Source organism: Apostichopus japonicus, chromosome 1, assembly GCF_037975245.1.
Source record: "Apostichopus japonicus isolate 1M-3 chromosome 1, ASM3797524v1, whole genome shotgun sequence".
In the NCBI taxonomy this organism is placed as follows: Eukaryota; Metazoa; Echinodermata; class Holothuroidea; order Aspidochirotida; family Stichopodidae; genus Apostichopus; species Apostichopus japonicus.
The window spans coordinates 5,752,052-5,772,350 of record NC_092561.1 but is presented as its reverse complement, the minus strand read 5'-3'; the positions used below and the strand labels follow the sequence as shown (position 1 = coordinate 5,772,350).

General features: G+C 35.9%; 1 protein-coding gene across 1 annotated transcript in view; it reads right to left on the bottom strand.

Annotated features, from left to right (window-relative positions):
* Positions 1 to 20,299, bottom strand: part of LOC139965276 (potassium voltage-gated channel subfamily KQT member 1-like) — a 135,669-nt gene that overhangs the window by 92,861 nt on the left and 22,509 nt on the right. The window lies entirely within an intron of this gene.

The following is a 20,299-nucleotide window of genomic DNA, read 5'->3' as shown; positions in this document are numbered from 1 at the left end:
AGAATTACCAAAATGAGCGGCTAATTATAAACGAGTGGATCTGTAACATTTTGTCGATCACCAAGACACATTTTTATTCCTTTTTTTTTACTTTTTTTACCTCTTTAATATAATCATATAAAAAGTAAAAAATTGGAATCCTAACAAAAGTAACCCTTTACTCAACCATTTCAAATAGGCCTATATAGTCAAGAAAAATGCACCGTACATATATAATCCCTAAGGGATTTTAACCAATAATTGATGACATATGAGTCCATCAAAATTAAGAAAAATCGAAACATTAACAGCTACTTAATTTTATATAGAAGAAGAAAGTGGAGACACTATAAGTGCACAATACATAAATGAAACTGTACATTTATTTAGGTGGTTAAAAACCGTCATCCAAACGACGATGACCATGTTCGGTTGCCAGTTCAACAGCAACTTTTAAGAACATATTGGAGTATTATTAGAAATGTAGATTGCATTTGATCAAGCGACTGTGATAATAAGTCAAATATGGTCACATTCGATCACAAAATATTGCTTGCCACCCTGACAGATGTTAAAACTTTGTGTAATTTATCACATTTTATCAAGCTTTGCATCAAGAGAAACCCGTTTTTTTAAAGGGGCCATAAAAGGTAAATATAAATTGAATTTGCGCTTGTATTTCTTGATATTGAGGGATTAACAGATACAGGACACCAGGTCTCTACAGTTGGCAAAGTCAACAGACGATTGCTCTCAATCTTAATTGTAAAACTATATTGTTTAGATATTTTTGATGATTTGGTAGCAGAATATTAGATTAAGAAATGCTCCTACTCCTAATACTATATGCAAAATTCGAAAATGCCGTATTATGCACATTCTGAGATGAAAAATACAAAGATTTTTAGTCAGACTGAAATTTTTATCAAAAAAAGTTAGGTCTCCCACTTTTAATGAACTTTAATAAAATTGACGTGCAACACATCATGGCCTTTATTTTAGAACGCTGAAACATGTCTTGACTTTTATAGAGAGTTTTTCGAGAGAAAACTGTATATCTGGCCAGTTCATCTCTCAAATATCATCACGAAAATGGAAAAATCCCAAATTAATTTAGTTTATGAGACCTTTTTTCGATACAACCTCTCAAGGCTCTATGTAGGGTAAAGATCTGATAACGGTGTTTTCCTTAAAGCAGTGTTTTTTTTAGTTTGATCTCCAATTTTGATCAAATTTCCAACCAATATGAATTCTCAAAATAGCATACATTTGCATTTTGACAAATTTAAGCAACCATGTTACGCTTTTTTTTTCATAAAAAAGAAAGGACTGTGAGTCTATCAAACAATTCATGTGATTGATAGAATATTTTGTATATTTCATTGGCCAGATACGCATTTCATACCAGTTAAATAATTTTGTGATCCATTGCAAAATTTTACTCCAAATTTGTTTTCATGAAAACTTTTTTTCCATGAAAGACATACACAGTATGCATTTCACACTGTTTTTGAACGAATGAAATATACATACGTATGGAATATATTTTAAAAGAAATTTGTCTTAATAATAATAATAATAAATGAACTTACAAAGCGCTAAAATCTACGGAGTATTCAATAGCGCTGTACAACCCTAATAGAACGCCTACTTGAAAATATGAGTCTTCAAACAAGACTTGAACGGACTGAGAGTGGGAGAACTCTGCACAGATATGGGCAGACCATTCCAGAGCTTGGGTCCGGCTGATGGAAAGGCACGGTCGCCATAGGTTTTCAGTATAGTTCTGGGAACAGTGAGAGTGAGTGTATTGCTAGAAAGCAAGGTATAACGAGTATCGACCTGGAAGGACAGATCGTCTGACAAATAGGCGGGTGCCATTCCATGAATGCACTTATACACCAGGAGCAGTACTTTGAACTTAATTCTGAATTCAACAGGCAACCAGTGCAAAGATTGGAGGATACTCAACGATGGTGTGCTGAAGTCATAGCAGTCTACAACAAGCCTGATGGCTGCGCTGTCTTCTCAAAGTCAACTCAGAAAGCTATCTTAGCTTTCCTTAATAGTATTGTGCTCCTTTTCTTTTTCGGTCAGCTGGCCTATAACCTTTCACTTATATCCTACAGAGTTATATTTATCGACATTATTTATTTACCGATGTTTATTGATATATGACCCGTTTTGCTTCATCATTTCACAGATGATAGGGTGCACGGTGGCGTATTAGATCTGATCGTCGAGGTGACACGGAGAGTTAAGATCAATTCAACGAAGGCTACAAGACGCATTACAAAGGAGCATGGTGGACACAGTAAGAAAACCAGCTGGAAATCTACGCCTGGTTAAGCAAACGCTCTCTCTTGCACGAGAACCGTGACATTAGGGCGGCAGAAAGTCATAGATCTTGAGATACTGATAAGATTTAACAGCTAGTTCCATTTGTCTGTTTATGCATGCAGCTCAAATATTTCACTATCTTTATTTTCGGCTGGTCTATATCAGTTTTAATCAAATCCAGCTGAGTATATTTATATATCTAGAAGACCAAAGATAAAAAACCTGTAGACATAACTCGATCAAAATTCAGGTCAATTGATGAAGATTTTCTAAAAAAAGAACAATTTTTGTGTAAAAAACCCACTTGTAAGCAAAACCAAACAAAATTTGTGTGTTAATATAAAACGGTAAGGCCTATAAGGTTGGGGAGGGGAGAGAAGGGGAGGGGAGGGGTGGTTTATATATTACCAAACATTGTTGAGTCAATGCACAATTACGGACAATACCATGTCGGCAGCCTGTTGAAGATGGCGCCCGCTTAATCGGAGAGAAACACTGAACTGGAGAATTTTAATCCGATTGCAATTCTTTGCTGAAAGTTTTGCAAAGAAAGTTCAAAAAATTAAATCTTCACCAACTCCAAATATTGTTGGCATGTGTGCTTAATAAAACTTTCACAAGTCTTGATGAATGCTTTAAACTTTGAAGAATTTAATCCTGTTATGACTGGTTTTTCTTTGAAAACTATAAGACAGGGGGGAAACACAAAACGTGTCAGCTTCATGTGCGGTTCTCAATAAAGTGAAATAAAGTGAAATAAGACTTGGCAGTATAACATACCAGGCCATGTGTACATACAAATCGTATATTAAAGATCTTTGCATCTCGAGAAAGCAAGAAAGCAAGAAAGACCAATGTGTGCAGGGCTGGACTATCTAATGGATTTTAATTTTGATATCATATCCAAGTCAGCAAATTCTGATTCTGCCCGGACTGGATGACACCGTTCAATGCGGTCCATAGGAGGTCCTCCGATGGGGCACCAGTGGTACAGCAATGATTAGCTGCTATTCGATCGCCTATGTTTCTGTAGGTCTGTCCTTCAGTGTGGCCTACCAGTGCAGGGGTTTTTCTTCAAGCTCCAAGACTTCATTCAGCTATTAACCGTACATTTTGAACATATGTGCCTATGTCAATTAGTGTCAGATTATAATACCCTCTTGTGGCACTAGGGCACTGTATATGCTTGCCCCTCATAATCCCACCCCTCTCCAGGCCCCATTAATTAACTTTTGCAGGTACAACATGACACAAGAAGTAACTTTCACAGTGGCCCATGAAACCATTGGGGTTGCTTGGTCGACCCAGTGCAGGCCCAGGGCTGCCTTGCCTGCTTATACTGCTACATAATCCAGCATTGTATATATCATACTGTATATTATAAACACAATGTTGAAATTACAAACTTTATATCACTCAAGAAACTATCATTATGCTATCAAAAACAATTATATATAAAGTGAAACTCAAAGCAAATTGGGAAGATTTCATCATATTCTGTATTTATGAATTGATTGGCAAGTGTGAGTCTAACAAGGATTTTCTCTACCTATTAATTTTTTTTTTTTCATTTTATTACTCTTTTTAAAATATATAGAATATATATTAGAATATAATCAATACCAACTTTCCTGTGTCAGAATTTACTACACCCCGGCTCCCTGCCCCCCAAAAAATGAAAACAGAGACACAGGAACAACAAGGCATTCTTAATTTAACTTTAAATTATGTTTTCAAATAAAGTAGGCAAATTTTAACTTTGAAAGTTAAAGTACATATATGGTCCTATATAGTCATTTTAAAAAATTAAACAAAAAAATAAGAAAAGTTTGGTGACCTGCAGGGCTCTGCACAATTTTAATTTGAAAATATTAACTTGGACAGATATCCCTTAAGACGTATGAGGTGTAATTTTATTTTATTTATAATTTCTTTTTTTATCATCTTCAAAACAGACCGCATGGACAGAGCCACACCATTGACGATCCCTCTGGGAAAAGTGTTAGTTAATTGATATTGGTGACCTCCTCAATTAAGGAGACTTTTATTTCCTAAGTAATCGTTAAAACCTCCGATGATCTACTGACTGACTTTTATACACACAGCTATCACCTAAACACAGCTTCCACTATGTAGTAAAAATGGTTACTATCTTCTCGAGATATTTTGTTGTGTATATACCAAGTAAAAGCCTTCCAGGATTAATCAAGAAATGAAAAGCGACTCATGAACCGTGAGACCAGCTGGAGACAAATTTGTATCCCTTACCAGTTTCCAAACCAGGAAATATCTAGACAGTTTCCTTAACTCTAATTATGGCCGTTAAATCTTGACCCTTTTCCTGATACATTGAAAAATTCACTGTACGTACGTATGCGTGTCAGTTTGAGCTGGTGAAGGTTAGTTTGATGAGAAAAATATATTGCAGGTCACCAGTGGCGGAGCTAGGGGTATTGGTCAGGAGGGGCGAGAATGGTTTGTAGGGGCGCTTTCTACACTATCTAAGCGGAGCGCCACCCCGTTTTATATATATACGTTGAAGTCAGAGACTTGTTATGTTCTTCTTTGATATGTCCACCTAAGTCAGAAACATTACAGGCGAGTAGCGTACAGAAATTTTTTGAGTAAAGATACTCCCTAGATCGCCGGAAATGACCCTTTCCGGGCCTGGCTAATTTGCAGATAAACGAAGAATAAGTACATCCCCAAATTACACCAACAAAATGTGACAAATGTCAAAAGGGAGATGAGAGCGCAATAAAACAGTCAATAATTGCGAATAAGTAAAAGTAGTAAAGAGCTGAAAAGGGCCCCAATGAGTCCATTTGAGTCCGTCAAATAAATATTGAACTTCTTAGCAGGACCTTAATAGTGGCAATTGGTTTCATCATCAACAATGTACACTTTTCACAAAGCACTAGGACATCAGACATTGATAAATTTACAGACATCTTTCGAGAAACAGTGTCTCCTAAACTGAGAAAATATTTTCACACATATTTGAGTTGTTCTTCATATCACAAACACAAATTTATCATATCTTATTAATATTTACTCATAGCATCACTAAGCATAAATAAGGGATATGTGTCAAATGTGGTATGTTGATGTGACAGATATGAAATTATTCAAGATCAACACAAGGGATCATTCCACTTCATGACCGGTTTCGTAATTTTTGGGACTCATCAGTGGAAGATTCAGTATTAGAATCCAACCCTGGACCTTTATATCACAGATCTAAGATATCACTCGGCCAGTGATTCAACTAGTGTGAGTGGAATAGGCATAGGTGTGTGGGTGTGTATATGTATATATTTGAAATGGTAATGAGTTAGAAACTTCAGAACAATGAAAAAACTGCCAGCCGACACCAGAATTCGAACCAGGGCCTCCCGCTTAATATGCGGACCGCACTATAAACGGACTCGGCCATGGACACTAACAATATAATAAACAAAAATTTCTGACAAGACTCTAAGACAGTGCAAGCCAAGGATTAAATGCAGAGCTTGTACAGCTAAAATATAGATAGACGTGTGTGTTCAGCATCATTCTTCCTTCAAAGGTTGGCTGACAAGTTCTAAAATGAAATGTACTTGAAGTTTATTTTTATCATTCCCTAACATCTTTATTTTTATCTTGTTCCACACCTTTGTTTGGTGCACTGTTATCTTTGTCCCCTCAATGAGTGGCCTCTCTTAAATGCTGCTTAATGTTCCCGTCACACAGAACAGTAAGAGTATTAAATAGCAGACGAGAATGGAGTGTCGCTTACAATTAGCCTGTCTGGGCGATAATGCATCAATCCCAATCTCCCTATCATCTTCAGAACGTCATTAGGGGCTAAACCTAACATTAAACAGGACTTTATATATAAATGCACCATGATAACTTGGACATGTCACAAGTACAAGCCATTAGTCTTGCTTGAGGCTTGATCATCTTCTCCATTAGTGTATGAAACGCACAGGCTTTATAACAGCCTTGTGTTTTATTGTAGCTAGCCTTCTCCAACAGTGTATGAAAGGCTAAACAGCCTTGTGTTTTATCCTAGCTAGCTTTCTCCAACAGTGTATGAAACACACAGGCTTAACAGCCTTGTGTTTTGCTGCAGCTAGCCTCCAACAGTGTATATGAAAGGCTAAACAGCCTTGTGTTTCATTGTAGCTAGCCTTCTCCAACGGTGTATGAAACGCACAGGCTTAACAGCCTTGTTTTAATGTAGCTAGACTTCTCCAACAGTGTATTAAACACACAGGCTTAACAGCCTTGCGTTTTGTTGTAGCTAGCCTGTACAGCCTTCTCCAACAGTGTATGAAACACACTGACTAAACAGCCCATAACGGAACATAGCGCTCACGGCACTCCGAGAGGGTCCTTAACTGTGTAGCGCAAGAGCCATTTTGTGTGTGTTTTGACCTGTATCTTCATGTGTATTAAGTCAATCATTTTGGACCATCCACATTTTGAAAGCTTAAAGGAATTGTCTGGTGGAAGATTTTGATACATTGTCCTTGTAATTATTATTTTTCTCTTTCTAACCATGTAAAAATTGTCCCCATTCGACATTTTCTTCTTGTAGAAATCTGGTTTTCAAATTCACCAGTTTCTCACCAAAAGTACCGTTTGTTCGAACGCTTCAATATGGTGATTGACGTAGTGCTTGCAGATAGGCAAAACAGGTGACTTGAAGTTAGCACTCCCAATTCCGCAGCAAATTAACTCACGTGTAAGCACATTGGATTGCCTCATATATATAACGTACATACTCGCGAACGTATATACTACGATGCTCAGTTGGTGTACTTGTATAGCGTTACACATAGTACACTCACACTCAAACCACAGTTCATTAACTGTTCTTCGAAATCGCTGAAATAAAATTCACGGATCAAATTAACAGTAAAAGGAAACTTGTAAAGTATTCGTTAAACCGAAAGATGAAACTTGGCGGGATCGATGTCATCGCAGAACTGTCCGATTGTAAACGTTAGTGCAGCCTATACACGCGGACATTCTTCGCGCTGGAGCTGGATACCGCGATGTATAAACAACGAAGAGCCTGCTGTTAAAACTTATCTTGTGTTACACAAAGACCACGAAACCACCGATCTACTACATATATTGCGGCTTAAGGAGTTTTTTAAATCATATCTAATTTATAAGAAATTTCACCGGAAATTATTGAAGAAATTGATCGAATCGTTGTCAGAGCAGAATATAGCACTGAGAAGCTTAGGCTTCGCAGAACTGTCCGATTGTCAACGTTTGAGTATAGCCTACATGCGAACATTTTTCGCGTTGGCGCTGGATAGCGCGATGTATAGCCTGAACAACTCAGAGTCTGCTGTTAAAATTTACCTTCTGTTACTCAAAGACCACGGAACCACCGCTCAAGTACATGGCGGCTTAAGGAGTTTTTGAAAACATATCTAATTTTGAAGAAATTTCACCGGAAATTATGGAAGAAATTTATCTGTATACAAACGCTGTTTTGTTGTGATTACCGTATAGGTACTGTGCGGAGGGTGGGTTATGACGCAATCTGCTATGGCAGAGCTGACGTCACGTATTGTACTGTTCAAATCATATTTGAATTGTCTATCCATAACGATTAAAAAATCGTTTCTCCGTCAAACGCAACATTAGCGTTCTCATACTTTGACAACATGTTTGGGAAATTATTTACTATTTTTTAAGGTAACTTCTTTGGGCCACCAGACAATCCTTTTAAAGTGTTAGCTTTCTGGTGGTGTATGCCTTAATCCATATATATTTTGGTAACCTTACGCCAATTTTTAATTAAAAAAGTGATTTTAGGATATTTTCAATGAGAGTACACTTGAAAACCCTAGTTTTTCCGCACTGTGTGGGCTATTTTTGCCCCGTAACTTTTGTTTGCGAAGTCCTAAAATCACAGTTCAAACGGTGAATTAAACTATGAATATTCATCACGTTTTCTACCGATTCTTAACTAAATTGACCAATGAGAACCTTACGCCAAATTGCAAACTAAAAAGAAATCAGGGATATTCCTTCTGTTTCCCTTTGTTCTCAATCGACATGACGTCACAATACTGTACTCAGCACACGTTGGTGAATGTGCATTCAAGAAGTGTTGTCGTTTGATTGTGATATATTGAGTTATTGTTAGATTTAACTCAAAATGCTTCTCAGTAACTTTCAGAAGACTTTATTCATTCAATTGTAATTTCGGTTGAAAATAATACCTCCAAAGTGACATTTTCTGTATCCTTTTGAACCTGTTTCTGACCACGCGATGAAACGACTAAGTTGGAGCGTACCAAACCACAGTTTGTGGGTTATGTATTTGTTCTAAAGACTATAGTTCTGTACTGTTTAGCACGCAATATAGCCTTACAGTGTAATGTCTATACTAGCTGCGTATAAAACAGTATTAGTGATACTGTAGCCTATAGAATTATTCAAGTACAAGTCGTAGTGGGGTTCGGCCTAGTATCACATTGGTATTAACACCCTAATGTATAATGGAACAGTCCCTGACGCTCTCCGCCGTCGCGTGATTGTCCACAGAGCAGCAGGGAAAAGTAGGTCAGCAGAAAAACCGCAAAGAGGTGCTTGCTGCAAAGGCAAATCTTAGTTTTCGCTGTGAGCGTTTTGGTCTAAAACTTTCCGTTATGTTGTGTTTTATTGTAGCTGCCCTTTTCCAAAAGTGTATGAAAGGCTAAACAGCCTTGTGTTTTATCGTAGCTAGCTTTCTCCAACAGTGTATGAAACACACAGGCTTAACAGCTGCCTTGTGTTTTATTGTAGCTAGCGTTCTCCAACAGTGTATGAAACGCATGGCTTAACAGCCTTGTGTTTTATTGTAGCTAGATTTTTCCAAAAGTGTATGAAAGGCTAATCAGCCTTGTTTTTTTATTGAAGCTATCCTCGTCCAACAGTGTATATGCAAGGCTAAACAGCCTTTTGTTTTATTGTAGCTACTGTAGCCTTCTCCAACAGTGTATATGAAAGGCTTAACAGCCTTGTTTTTATTGTAGCTAGCCTTTTCCAAAAGTGTATGAAAGGCTAAACAGCCTTGTGTTTATTGTAGCTAGCCTTCTCCAACAGTGTATGAAACGCACGGGCTTAACAGCCTTGTGTTTTATTGTAGCTAGCCTATATGGACTTCTCCAACAGTGTATGAAATGCACAGGCTTAACAGCCTTGTGTTTTATTGTAGCTAGCCTTCTCCAACAGTGTAAATGAAAGGCTAAACACACTTGTGTTTTAACCAGGGAGTTGTTCCATAACAACTCCCTGGTTTTAACATAGATAGCCTTTCCAACAGTGCATGAACAGACAGGCTTTATCAGCCTTGTGTTTATTGTAGCTAGTCTTCTCCAACAGTGTATATGAAAGGCTAAACAGCCTTGTGTTTTAATGTAGCTAGCCTATACTGGTTCTAAAACAGAGCTGGGACTTGATCACCAGACTAGAGAATTTAAACAATGCTGATCATAATTAAGTGCACAAGATTCCGTCCTGGGATTAACCTCGATCCCAGCCACGAGCAGGCCACAAATCTCAACAAACAAGACCGAAGAAAATAAAATTAATTCAAAAGTGGTCAGTCAAAGGCGGGGAGCATATTAGAATATCACCATGGCGACGGGATCAAAACAAATGACCAATTACTAGGTCGATCACCAGAGGGCATACATGAGAAGCTGTCCACTTTGACACAGTTCAGTACAGAACTTTGAAATATCAATTGCATATTATATAGGACACCCACCAATGGTTATATTCCATGTTACTCTGTGCAGTTGAAGGGTATAATACAAGGGCTCTTAACGCCTTGTTGTTGAATTCTTATGACAATAAAAACAGCTTAAAGCAAGGAATTCTAAAATTAGATAAATGATGTGGACATTAATATATATATATATATATATATATAGATATATATATATATATAGAGATAGATATATATGTACATATATATATAGAGATAGATATATATGTATATATATATATATATATATATATATTTATATACATGTATATCTTGATAAGATGGGTAACCTTTTACTAGATAGTGGAAGCTGTGTTAAGGTGATCGCTGTATACATACCAAAAATAATTAATGAAAACTTAAGATCTATAAAGAAGCTAAAAACTGGCGGGACACTAATGGTCACTTAAGTGCTTCAAGTTATCAAATCTCCATTAGGAGTCACTGACGTTCTTCAAGTATCAAATCTCCATCAGGAGTCACTTAAGTACTTCATGTTATCAAATCTCCATCAGGAGTCACTTAAATCCCTCCAAGTTATCAAATCTCCATCAGGAGACACATAAGTACTTCAAGTTATCAAATCTCCATCAGGAGTCACTTAAGTTCTTCAAGTTATCAAATCCCCATCAGCTCTACATCGCTAACAATGACTGATATAAAACTATCATTTTCAACTATTAACATATACTAAAGCTGTTACTACCCTTAGAAAAACAGTTGTTAATTTTTTTATCTTATCCTTACTTTTGAGCTATTAAGCAATGTTTACTATCAGTGGCTAAAAGAGGAAAGGAAAATCAAAAGGGTAACCACAGCACTTCGCTGCTGGGTGGCACTGCGACAGTTCACAAATTAAAAGATATTGCCCAGAGCTCTTCATTTCTGAACGTGACCTTTAAGGTTTGATATAGATCTTTCAAACAAATCCACATGCTTAAAAAAAACACCCTCTCCAAATCAATGACAATAATGTTAATTGACATACTGCGGCTCATCTTAAATATGAGAGAGAACATTATGTATTACATCAATATTGAATGATTATTGCTTTTGGACTTCGAAAGAAAAAGAAAAAAAAAAGACTTCACTTTACAAGCCTCCTTCAAAATCAATGCCTGCAATGAAAATCAAAGAGTAAAAGTGCCCACCTTTTTTTCCAAAACTAACAAATCGATTTAAATATCGCTAACAGGTGTTGGCATTTAACCGAAACGATCCCCATGCTCCAATCTATTTTCTTTTTAGTCGTATTCTAAAAAGGAAAGACATTGCTTCATCAGCCTCCCATCTCCAACCCCCCCACCCCCCCCCCCCACAGCACACACAGAGTATTAATATCAATATGTAATATCTATTCTATGAAAATCTGTCAAATTCTCCCCTGAAAATTCTTCACCCACCTTTATTAAATAAACTTTCTTCTTGGGTTAGGGGGAGAAAAAAATGACACTACCGCCGCCTCTGACGTCGTCCTATCGCGTCCCTCTTAGCAATCAAGAAGGCAAGAGAGATGAAGCGGCCTATACTCTCGGATTCTTCACAGATGAGTAAGTATTAAATGTTCCTCCTCATGTAACTTCATTAGAAACGATAAATTTCGCCGCGGGAGTGATTCCTGCCTTAAACCGAGGATCAATCTCACTCAGAATAAATCACCTCACACATGGCAGATAAACAGTTTATTTCGACGGAGTGCCACTAAACGGGGAGCCCGGGGGCGCTTTTTGCGGGAAGCGTCTTAAATGGCTCAATTTTTGGAGACCTATAACTTCCGTGAGAATGGCACCTTCAATTGCCACCATGCATTAAAATGACGGGAAAAATACAAGAGCTGCAGTGCTTCACGGATTAAAGAGAAAGATAAATAAAAGAAAGAATGATCAGTCGGCGAAAAAGAAAACCTCACGAGCTAAATATCGGAAAAATTTCCAGCGATTCCTCGGGTTTCCGTATCGATGTGTTTTACGACGGAGAAAGTATATATAACGTCTCCCGAATCACCGGAAATATATTGAAGATATTTACAATCTGAGAGGAGCCAACAAATGCACTCAATTGAAAGATGGAGAGAAATATGCTGTTAAGAAATTTCTTAAAAGGTGATAAAATTTAGGATCTTTCATATATCTGTTTCTCCTCCCCCCTCCCCCCAATTCTTGTTCTTTCTTCACTTTGGTTTTACTTCGATGTTCGGATCAGATAATAGCTCGACGCAGCCTTTCGTCTGTTTTTAGATCGTTCGACGACGATCAAGACTGCAAATGCAGTCCGAGTTACTGTGGATCGATTGTGGTCAAAGAGTAATGAAAATGTGTGTAATACTAATATCCCTGTTTGAAGAAACAAAAATTTAAAAAGTTTTATTATTTGCCAAACAACTGTAGAAAGAGCATACAACCCTTTTCACCCAGAATTGAGGGAGTCGACTGTTAATTCCTTAATTTGAAATAAAGTCACTTTATTTTTCTCTGGACTTTTTGTTTTCCCAATTTGACCAGTTTTTCTTTTCTATTTGACTGTTTTGGGGTTTTTTTTACATGCATATAATTAATTTGTTTATTTTAAAATATTTCTTTTCATGTGTATTGCTCACCGCTAAAATGGCCTTGAATCGTCTGCTAACATTGAACGTATCCTCACTATCTTCTCCATTGCAATGTTGACATCATTCCCACAATCTCAGCATTCCCTCACTGTATGCTGACAGATTTATAAATCAAAGACTGATATTAAATTTTAGAGAAATGAAATATAGAGCACATAGATTTAGGAATTTGATCAGTTTTTCTACCACAGCTAGGCTCTGATTCAGTATGAACACAATTGAAGAAGAAACAGGGAGGGGGGTTGGGGGTGGGGAAATCACATTTCTCTGCATGATTCTGTATATGAAAGGGATTACGATCCACTCAGTCTTAAATCCCCACGATGAACATAATTGACAAGTTTCACGTTAGTATATACATTACTATTATTCTAACCCAATAAATGGCAAATCTATTGAGACATGCATGCAAAAATTCAAAGTTGTTTTTGTACTTTTCTCAAAAGTCGACCACGCAAGATTGACAAAACTATTATCAACGATGGATATTTGTATCCCCACCTGGTAAAGTGTATACACACCCCAAGGCACAATTCTGACCTTGAAGCTATGAACTAGAGCTCTTAAAAACTAGTTATAAAACTGTAACAATGCCCTTTTATTGCTATCACTGACAGTGTTCTAAATTAATTAACCAGTCATAGCCAGAGGGGGTGTTTTGGGTCAAATCTACAGGGATCTACAGTTTTATCTTTTTGCTCCATCTCAGCTGGGAATGATATTGCAACTGATAGCACACATTTAAAGCTGTCGTCATCGAATATTACCCCAAAGTCTTTAGTAAACCGAAAACTGCTACTGAAAATGTTTTCAAAATTACTATACAGTAGTGGAGGAAATTCCTCTAGATGTTGTTAGATGATAGCTAAGCCAATATTAATACATATATAGTTTATGATATAATTATCACAAAAGTGAGTCAAGATAGCGTAGATCGGAACCATCAAACTAATCGTTAGGTTTGGCCACGTAAACTCAACTATACCATACATCTTATAGTAAAACATTTCCTGGGACTGGAAGGGAGTAAGGGGAGGAGAGGGACGGTAGTCGGGGGAGGGGCCATAGTAGGGGGAGGGGCGGTAGTCAGGGGAGGGGCAGAGGACTAATTTAATTGGCAAAGCCTTAATGATATGTAGCCATATGAGAGTCTACAATTTTGGGTAGCTTATATAACTAGAGAAGCTTGAAACAGCACAGATAGCAAGAAAAATCTGGGCCAAAACTGTCCAAAGATGAGTGAGCTTAATGTTCTGGAATAATTTCATACAATTATCAAACATGTACTACAACTTTATGATTCATTGTATTCAATAACGTGGCCAAATTTTTAGCTGTATCTCTAAAAAGTGGGGTGGGGGAGGGGGATGTGGGGGGTAACTATAAATGGGATGGAGAAGTTAGTACATATACGTATGATAAATATATTGTATAATTTCAGATACTATGTTATATCTCATATCTCCCTATATGCACCCCTCTGCTCTCCTCTAGCTGTATGTAATACACCCCCCCCCACCTGGTCTATACACAAACACTTACAGGGAGGGGAGCTGCTGTCCAATTACCAGCTTCCTACTTGGCAAACGTGTACATACTTCTCGTATGCTTTATAATTTACACATGCAGCTGTTGTAGCTCTGCCTTTTTTGTGAAAGATCAATTTTTTATACAAAAAGTATGTACAGGCTCGTTCTTACAAGATAATGTGACAGCCCGCCAATGGAACCAATACAAACTCTACCATGCAAATTTATTCATAGCAAATCTAATATTACTGATTTCCATCTCTCACCTATAACAATATTTATGAGAGTGATGGTCCTTAGAGGGACTCACATATGATTTAATTAATTTCAACTCGAGTGACAGAGCTAAATTATCATACAAAAAAATTGGAACTGTCAGTCTATTCAAGAGGTTCGCAATCTTTAAAATGGGATTTATTATTTGATTTCCCAATGTAAATTGCAGATATCGTTTTTTTCTCATTTTTTTTTTTTTTTTTTTGTGGTTAGGTTGTTAGTATTCTTATGACACATATATTCCTACAGCACATAGTTGATGGTTTCCATGTTTGCCTGAATTCTTGAAGCATTTATTATTTACTAATTTATTATTTATTTATTTTATTATTTATTTATTAATTTATTAAAAAATATTCTTGTTTGATATCCTAAATATGTTGCACTGTGATTCTGAAGTTGCACAAATTAAATACCTGGAATGCTGCTTTAAAATACATTATGTTCTCTCTACATAACTGTAAGTAAGTACTGTCAATGTTGTTTGCATTTTTATAGATAATTATTAGATACTTAGTTAAAAATTGCCTTAAACATGCCCAGCTGCTTTTCTCTCTTCTTATAAATCTACGCTTTAAAAGCTTTTGCACATTGTCAATTATTATACCATACAATTAATTAACTTAAATTATATATGTTATTACAAGTGACATTTTTAAACATGGTGGTAGAAAAAAAAAGGTGTTTCTTTTCCCTGTAACATTAAAATTCAAATCACATATTAGTAACAGCAAAATATGTATTTTGATGAGTGCATGTCAACATAGTTGCATTTATAGTTACAGTACTTGGAAGAAAATTACCACTGTTGCTTCAAAGTATATCCGAAACCTGCCAATTAGAATAATCCTACATATCAATAAATATATCTATATATGTACATATATACTAATCCTAATAAAATGTGATCATTCTATATATCATAAAAACACCAAATTTTGAGAACTTTTGAGACTTTCTGTGACAAAATAAATTTGCTGAAATATTACTGAAAAACAAAATGTTATCCATCTGTACTTTCAACAGGATCTATATTAATTAACTAAAAGGATTGTAATATTTTTGCATCTTTTGTTCTCCTTTCATGGATCATGATTCTTCATTGTTCCAACGTTTTGGTTTCCATTAATTTACTTTGTCCCTAGCTGCTACATAACGATTGGTTTTCCACTTAATAACAATTATTTTACTATTATTCTGTATTCTGTATAATCATAATAATGCAAAACTGATTCTACATACGGTGTAATATTATCCTGTAACCCTTTTTTTCCACCCCCCCCTTCTTATTCTACTCTTTCTTTCAAACTTTCCATTCTGTGATGATCAAATGATCCTCAATTCATTTTGTTATTTATTCTTTCATATTTATCTCTTTTCTTTTCTTCCTTTCCTATCATGAATCCCATTGGTTAGGCAGTCCATGCAAATTTTAATATTTTCCAGCTAAACTTCAATCAAACCTGGGAAAAATGATTTTCTCTTTCTGTGACAAATTTGTCGCTAGTCTTCTACTTGGTTGATAACTGGAAATCTTGACCCTATACCGAGGCTAATATATACTTCCTATCGCTACAGGCAAGATTTGACCGCTGTCAAGGAAGCCGCTTGAACACACTTTTAATTTAAACTATTTGACGACGCAAAAAATCTGAAGAGATGACCAAACAGTGCCAACAATCACAGCAGCCAATAAAACTCTGATAAGAGTACATGTTAACAGATCAAATATTGTCAGTATTATTTGGCATTTATTACTGGAAATCTGGCTATTAAAAGTGTCGATAAAGGTCATCGGCAAAAGAGGGAGAAAAAAAATTGATTGGGAGAAAATTGTACAAAACAATAAACGTACATGAGTCACGAACATATGAAAGACAAATTAGCACTTTAATACGAGAGCAGAGAATACGGTACTCTCAGTGGAGGTTTATATGGCCAGTCCCCTGTTTTGGCCAAAAACAGGGGAGATTGAATATCTACCGAAGTTCGTTATGATAGCCATACTAGATGCTCTTCTGAACAACTTTATGATTAAACAAACAGTGTATTATTTCAGTGGTCAAGCCAAATTTGTCTTCACACAGGAAAGTAGTGCTGGCTGTTAGAGCACTTGTGTTTACAATCATATGGTGGCTGGTCAATTAATTATGTGCGCTCAAGGATGAATCCTAATTGCAGTACTTGGGGTAGTATATATGCTATCGAGTAACAAATTATTGATGCTGAAGTGAATTTGAGGAGCACTGTTTTTCTAGGCAGGCTTGAATGTCATACTACCTTTCTGGACAACAATATTTGTGAAATGATTACAAATTGAGTACTTTTAATGATATCTGAAAAGAAATAAACTGTTTTGTTTTTCTTTTCATGTTGGAATCAATTTGGCAATTTATTGTTTTCTTTGGATAACAAGAGGTTACTTTTGTAAAATTAAAGAAGATAAAGATTGCTGGAGTTGCAATTATGGAAATCTACTTAATTGTGTGTTGAAATTTCTCTATCATAATTACATCATTATCTGGGGTAACGGGGGTTTATTAAATGAGGACATACTTGGAAGCAACATACCAAACAGTTCAATGCCCAAACATGTGAATATTTCACACCCCCATCTGGGTCCTTTAGACTCTACTTTTCAAAAGACTCTGGGTAGGCAATGGGAGAAGGGGAGGGGTTGGAGATGGAGTTATTGCTAATTACATACTTTATAAAATGGGTACAAAGAAATATTGATTTGCATGAGTGTGTGGGAAGTTGGGGGTGGGGGGGAGGGGAAAGAAGGTACCATATTTCTTATAAGGGGCATCTATTTCTGCTCCAAATTTTGGGGAAATTTTTGTTTATAAAGCCAATTACCTGCCTACCCTATATCTTACAGTCTGGGTGAAACTGAGCCTGTTGCCATGGCTGTCCACACAACCGCCAATATGGAGCCTGTTGCAATAGCTTTCCACACATCTGCCCATCCCAAACTGTTGACAGGGTACCCTAGTATTTCCTACCTGAACAGCATGTTCTAAAGCTTAAGTTGTAAATAATTTGTTCCAAAATGGTAATAGCTTTAAAAATAAGCAAGAACTAAAGATAGTGATCGCTAATTTATTCACACTACTTATTGCAATAAACTTTCAAAGGTAAATATATGAAAAGATAAAAATGTACTTTCTTCCGAGGGGCTAAAGCATGTCAATTGCAGTACAGTGTAGCTGTACCATATATATATCTTAATTTTACCACTTTTTCTAGATATGTTTTCGGTTGGTAGTTTTCACACATTCAAATATTATCATGATTAATATAGAAGGTTCAATTTATATATATTTTTAAGTAGATGATAACTTCTGTTCCCTAAGATGAGTTAAACATCGGATGCATCCTCTCAAAATGCCTCTAACATTTATCGATATCAAATCAGGCAACCGTGAGTAGCAGATTATGATACGGGCGTAGTAGATGATATTCCTAATTTCTAGAAAGTAGTTCAGAAAAAAAATAATATTTTATGTGTCAGTTCAAACTTCAAAGCAACAGTTTTTGTGCCCAGAGGCTCGGAAGACTACGGAGGCTTAAATTCCAACCTGTATCTTGAATGACAGACGTACAGATCATGACAACTTCAAAATGTGAATTCCAAAATGTGAATCGGCACAAGTTGAAATTATCCATTCAAATGTATAGACTGGGAGCTAGAGAGAGAGAGAGATAGCTTGAAAACTTAAAGATCTGCTCTATTGGCTCCAATTTACAGCACGCTATAGTTAGGAAAGTTTTGCGATTACGTAATCGACCTGCCACGGGTCGTAAATCGACATCTGGGCTCAACAACTAGCCTGCATAGCTTCTTAACACCATTAGGCTCTCTGTGTAAACACTGTGTGGAAATATGTTCATGATTACAGTGTAGTTAATCATATATGAGCGTTCACAAAAAGACCCTCATTCAAAGAAAAAATATATGGCAGGCGTTGCAGACTAATTGGTAAAAAGAGGTCATTTTACGACCAAGGCAGGTCGATTACGTCATCTGAGGAAACTTTTCCATGATAGCGTGCTATAGTTTGGGTCATAATACAGCAGACCTTTAACCATGTACTCATGTTTATGCAAATGACATATATATATCATCAAAACTTTTAAATGATCACCATCCACCAGCCTCAATCCACCAAATTATTTCATATCATAAATATTCTTTATAATTTCTTCTTTTTTGTCTACATCTATACATCTAAATCATTAATACAGCTTTGTGTTTTTAAATATTTCTAAAGGAAAAAAAAATTTTATTAGAAAAAAAAACCTTTCAAAATCATCAAAGATCACAATTAGAAAAAAAGTCAATAAAACTCATTTTCAGCTTTTAAGTCAGTTGCTCATCATTTCAATTGACAAAAGCATTTGTATATAGTACCCAGAGCTATAGACATAAATATAGATTTCCTTTGAGATAAGCTATGACACTTTAAGTATTATGGAAATAAACAATTGATCTACAGTCTCTGTTAATCAGCTGTGTCCTTTTCAAACACGGAAATCTAATTCATTTCTCAGCCCCATTATTGTGTCAAGTTCTGCTTTTTTTTTCTTTTTTTTTGTGGTCATGCAGCAAAAAACCAAACAACAATTGGCGCATTAAGATAATGTCATCCACAACACAGGAGAGGTGATTGGCAAGATTACAAATTTGAAATATTTGTTTGTGAGGTTTTGGTATGTTATTTAGTTAAAATTAAAACTGCATATAGAGAATTTAGATTTGAAATAATTATTTTAATTTTTTGTCCTAGCTTTCAATAACAGTTATTTGTCTCATATATTGTCAAAATGTTCCTTCAATTTGCGGATATTTAAGTAGAATACTCAAGTAACAATTGTTACAAGACTTTTTGCTCAAATTTCTATATTTATTTGATGTAGAAAATTTCGTTTTAAAGTAATGAGGACAATTTAAAATATTGTCCGTCTTAATATTTGTTTGTCATATGAAATAATTTTCATGTCTGGTATTAGCTGTGAATATGACCCTACACAGGTGTGGGCTTTTCATAGCAATTACAGTATCAACTTTTATTTTAAAAAAGCCAATATGATTATAAAGCAGCTTAATACCTTCACTTAGGACAAAAATGCAGGCACAAAATTCACTTTGATATGCTGTAGAGAGCTGTTATAAGATTATAACACTGATATTACATAGTCCAGGTTGCATAAATTTCTAGTTTAACACTTTTACTTTAAATTGAGAAATGACTGTCTCAACAGCTCAGTGGTTCATCAATAAAAGTGACTGGAATATGTAGTCTATGCTCAACTGAACATTATATCAGTTCCTCAGATGCACAATACTCAATGGGAAAAAACATATTAAGACTTTGCATTATATTTACAATTCAATATACAGCTGGTATATAGTAGAACATTTGTCAAGTCAAACAGTACTAACTGCTGTTGAATGTACATTGTTCAAGGGTGTTCCGTTGTTAAATATGAAATTTCAAACATAAATGTTTTAGATCAAGAGTGATAAGAATTTAATAAAAACAATGGATTAAAGTTAACATTAAGGCCTGCACCAAGGAGCGGATATCTTCCCATCAATATAGCCTTGAAAGAGCCTTCCAGATATTTAGCATACTGTATTGTATGGTGAGTAAAGTCAACAAATGCAAACTAAATCAGCAGCTGTAGAAACATTACTGTACTCATTTTGTTCATTTTCTCAAGAACCATAAATATATAACTTAGGCTAAACTTCTGCCTAACAGCATCCTCCAATTATAATGACAGTACAGTATAACA